The sequence below is a fragment of the Etheostoma spectabile genome, chromosome 18 (genome assembly GCF_008692095.1).
Source record: "Etheostoma spectabile isolate EspeVRDwgs_2016 chromosome 18, UIUC_Espe_1.0, whole genome shotgun sequence".
Lineage (NCBI taxonomy): Eukaryota > Metazoa > Chordata > Actinopteri > Perciformes > Percidae > Etheostoma > Etheostoma spectabile.
The window spans coordinates 12,090,239-12,095,377 of record NC_045750.1 but is presented as its reverse complement, the minus strand read 5'-3'; the positions used below and the strand labels follow the sequence as shown (position 1 = coordinate 12,095,377).

General features: G+C 40.3%; 1 long non-coding RNA gene across 1 annotated transcript; it reads left to right on the top strand.

Moving 5' to 3' along the window:
- Positions 1 to 4,547: 4,547 nt before the first annotated feature.
- On the top strand, positions 4,548 to 4,768 carry LOC116706391 (uncharacterized). The gene is made up of 2 exons (XR_004336220.1): positions 4,548 to 4,636; positions 4,687 to 4,768. It is a non-coding gene; the product is annotated as an uncharacterized LOC116706391 (long non-coding RNA).
- Positions 4,769 to 5,139: the final 371 nt, after the last annotated feature.

The window sequence follows — 5,139 nt, the reverse complement described above, 5'->3', positions numbered from 1 at the left end:
AGTTGTTGTCCCTTTCTGATTGTTCTGTATGAACATTAATTGTACAAAGAATAAGATAGCTTATAGAGATTTGTGCATGGTTGTAAAACATGTTCACACGTTGTGAATAAGGGTTTGAAATTAAGCCTAAAGTCCGTAGGGTCCATTTCCCGAGGAACATTAGTTCCTCTGCTCCACTTTTGAGGCAAAGTAGATATTTTAAACCCCCACACATCAGCGGGTCCGCTATGTTGGGCTTTTTTCTCCCTTAGAGCCGTATTTCCCTTTTTCCATATTCTTCCCCTCCTCGTTTTTCCATCAGAAGCTGCTCATTGGGTGAACATTTGGCGCATGCGTCTTCTCATCTCTGCATCAGTAAATCTGTGATCGATAACGTGGTCTATTTGAGAAAGCCGTGAACGTGCACTTATCCTGGCTATCTACACCTGGCTTGACATAGCTCCACCTGTTCATCCTGGCTCGGCAAACGTGCAACCGATTAAGCCGCGATGAGCAGATCACACTAAGTCAAGCTGCGCTTTTTCACGTATCCTGGATATCTTTATTCTACTTTCGTGCAACAGGCCCCTGGTCACTTGTCTTCCTGTCTTTGTCTGTTTTCCCGCCGTTGTGATTACCTGTCCCCGCCCTTATGTGTGTCACCTGTATGTAGTTGTTATCCCCACTCCCCTTGTTTCGCTTGCTCTTTGTCAGATTGTTGTAGTACCTCAAGTGTCTCCCTTTCCAACGGTTTTCCCAGTGGGTATTCGTTTCCAGCGTTACCAGACTCTTGTTTTTGTACCTTCAACCACATCTACTGCCTGCTGATTTTGTACTGTTGCCTGCATTGTTCTCTGAACAATAAACATACTTACTTTTTAACTCCTTGTCTTGAGTCATGCATTTGAGTACGCCATTGTACCCTGACACAAGCAAAGGTGATCTAGCTTTACCCAGAATAAGATCCAGATCTGGGGCCTGTTGCACGAAAGTAGAATAAAGATATCCAGGATGAGTGAAAAAGCGCAGCTTGACTTAGTGTGATCTGCTCATCGCGGCTTAATCGGTTGCACGTTTGCCGAGCCAGGATAAACAGGTGGAGCTATGTCGAGCCAGGTGTAGATAGCCAAGATAAGTGCACGTTCACGGCTTTCTCAAATAGACCACGTTATCGATCACAGATTTACTGATGCAGAGATGAGAAGAGCATGCGCCAAATGTTTCACCCAATGAGCAGCCTCTTCTAATGGAAAATAACGAGGAGGGGAAGAATATGCCAAAAAGGAAATACGGCTCTTATCAAACGGAGAAAAAAGCCCAACATAGCAGACCCACTAGAATGTGTGGGGGGGTTAAAAATATCTACGCTCAAAAGTGAGCGAGAGGGAACTAATGTTCTGGGAAATGGACCCTACGGACTTTAGGCTTAATTTCAAAACCTTATTCACAACGTGAGAACATGTTTTACAACCATGCCCAAATCTCTATAAGCTATATCTATTTCTTTGTACAATTATGTTCATACCAACAATCGAAAGGGACAACAACTAGAAAAAGTAAATGACTCAATACACGCTGTGAGCAATGTAAAACAATATTCATGTTTTTTTATTCTTCTGACAAGTGACCGCACCAAATAAAAAGATGAAGAGAGCATTGTGGTGTCCCAGTGTGATGAATGTAAACTACACTACATACGTGCTGATATAGCCACTATTAGTCCGGTGATGTGAGACTTATTAGGAAGGTTATGAAACAATGTAAGCTATAACAAAAAAACAATAGGCCCACTTATTAAGGAGTAACACAAATACCCTCATTAGAGAAGACAAGCAACAAGAACATGAATCATGAATGTATTGGCTTGACCAGTCTGCCATTATTATCATGGGAATATCGCTACTAATATCGTCACACTTAATCCCGGAGCGCGTCCTGTAGAAACCTGAAGCTGAGCACACGGACGCTGCGCTGCTCATCTCTACTTTTACAGAGAGAGTGGACACTGACGCGACTCGTAGTCTGCTGGCAGGCGGTAGCCACCGGCCACCGGCCACCGGGCACCAGGCACCGGGCAGCAGCCACCGGGCAGCGGCCGCACGCCAGGCAGCCTCGACATAGTACCGTCCCACCGGGAAAAGTCCCACTCCACATCAGGGTGCCAGTGCAAAACATTTCTAACATCTAAACAACTGTAGTAGGGTTTAAATCGAATCGCGAAAACAAAGTGACAAGTAGGCTAATGTATGTTAATTAAATAAAGCAGAACACATGAAGAAGACAACGCAATAACTGTTAAACACGTTTATTTGGGATCAGACGGCCGCGATTTGACACATGAGACTCCAGGATAATCTTAGCTGGCTCTTAGCCTGCTCTGGACCAGGCTAGCCGCAAGAATAAATCTCCATGGGTATTGGCTGGGCTTAATCTCATCTGGTTTCGTGCAACCAGTCCAAGCTAATTAATCCAGGAACTTGAATATCCCGGCTTAATCCCTTATCCTAGTTTCGTGCAACAGGCCCCTGGTGCACTCTGAAAAAAGCTGATGCTGTTTTAAGACCTATTTACTGTATGCAGTGGCGTCGGCAGCCATAATCCTGCACCATGCACACACTTTTTTTTTTTACGTCGGCCTATCTCTGTTGTTGTTGTTGGAAGTAAGAGAGCTGTTTTCTGTGAGACATTGTGACAAATATTTTTTCTTTGCACTGTTCTGAGTGGTTTATTAAACCAGTCAATGCAAGAACTTTAGGTGTTTCTTGTGCAATCGCGGATACATGTGTGTCTATGAAACGGCAGTGATTTGATTGATGAATTCATTAAAAGGAATTTAGGAATTTATGAATTCATTGACGCAAACAGGCTCATTTAAAGAGGTTTCTTCCAACACAGACAGACACAAAAGAGGAGGGAGAGTTACTTATGCATGTGTGTTGACTGATATGATTAAATGAGATAAATTGATCTGCAGGAGAATAAATATTTCAAAACAACACAGAATGTCTGCTGAGAGCCTTATTGCATTATATTTCATTATAGTTTTACATTGAATTGTCACCTGCTGCATGAACATAAACATAGACATTTCCAGAATGCAGAAAATTAAGTGTTTAACTCTAAAAATGTTGCCACCATAGATGCTGAAGCTGAGGGTGGCCATGGCTATCCACAGACAATGCAGACTCTGCTGGTGTGTTAAACCTACATCAACATCAAACAAAAAAATCACTGAGTCCCTTTTTAATTGACAATTGGGATTTTTCCTTAAATGTGAGGGAAAAGCTCACATCCCAAGCAACAGAGAGAATGTTTTACAACACCCTCTAGTCTGTTGTTATGAATGTCTTACTCTGTCTAGGTCCAGGATTTTCTCATGACCTGCATACTTCATACCACGACTCAGCAAAGCATGACTCAAAATACAGTATGGCTTTTACGTCACTCAATGGTTAATCCATCTGTGGCCCGATTGTGTCTCTAATTTAGGCTATATCAAGGAGGGGTCTGAGAACTTTTATGAGGTGATAAGGGTTGTTTTGCTCTCTGTAACTCTAACATTTATTATTAACACTGGGCTGGGATTGACTAATCTACCAATAAAATATGTGTATTACAAGCCACTGAAGCCAGATTGTGTGCTACAGATGTGTTTCATATCATCACATAGGTGTCCTTTCCTGTCTAGATAATAAATTAAAGTAACAATTATGAACCTACAGTCTACAAATTTTATCAGTAAAATGCATCGCATTTAATGATCAAAAAAGTACTAGTTTAGCAGAATGTGCCCTTTCCGTGTTATGTGTCATTATATATATTATTGAATCACTATTACTGATACATTAATTTGTAAGCAGTAAGCAGTCCTCCTCCAGAATTATTTTAGCATTAAACATTCAACAAATTTCCTGCATTCTGGTGAATTCTTATGCACCTATTTCTACCTTTTTATGAATCAATTTATGCTGGGGATATATACAGTATATATATTTATGTATTTAAACCAAAACATAGATTACAATCCAAATATAAAAACATAATGGAATATTTTGCAGTAAGGCTGCCTTCTTCTTGTAGGCTTCTCTTGTAGATCGGCTTTTCTAATTATACATATAGCACACATGTAGTCTAGCACAATTTCCTCTCCGTCTTTTTCATCTTTTGTTGGGGAAGTAACCTCCTTAAATGTGCATATGACAATTATTCACCTCAATAATACATTACTCATTTTAATGAATTAATACACCCCTGGACTGTAATATTTGAGGCGTTTTTGACCAAGATTTCTGTTCAAAACTTTGTGCACATTCAAAATATATCTGTGTTCTCTGAGATTTCGAGGAGACGTGATATTTTGAGAAAAATAAAGTGATAATGGGCTATTACAAGAATAAAGTCACTATATTTCAGAAAATAATCTACCTGCACCTGCTGTGCATTACGTGATTGCTCTGCCGATCCGGTAGATCTCAGACCTTCTGACAGACTTAGAGCTCCATGTGATTGAGTCTGAACCATAGACCGTTAAAATTAATCAAAATACATTCTATGGTCTGAACAGTCTATGGCTTTAATTTCTCAGAAAATTACACCTTTCACAGCTTTCCTCACTTAGAGGCGGTTGCTCGGTGATAGTAACAAATACAACATGATGGTCAGACCCTTAGACAGTTAAAGAAAGAGAAAGAAAGAAGAAGAAGAAAGGTCAGACCCTGCACGTAGTTGCACGTTCTATTCGCCTCGGAAAAATAAAGTGGACAAAGTTACAGTTCCACCATGAGTTCTAGCACAATGAAATAAGGCAACTTATGATTTCGGGGGTTTACATAGGCTATTGTCCAGTTCCACGTTTGTCAGCCATTTTTTCAAATACATTCGGGGCTGCACTCAAAACATTCAAAAAACATTCGGCTCTGAAGCCCAGGCAAAATTGGCTGACGCCGCCTCTGCCAATAACTAAATTCTGGCTTTGAGAGAGAGTTGCTCATGTTCACAATAATGATTTAACTTTTCTAGGCCGAAATAACATATTGGATTTTTTTTTAAATTTAGGTCCTTAGGCCCTTTGATTTTGGGATTTCTCTAAACTTAAAAACAATGACTATCATAGATAGATAGATAGCCTTTATTATTAGACTCATGGTCCATAAAATACAA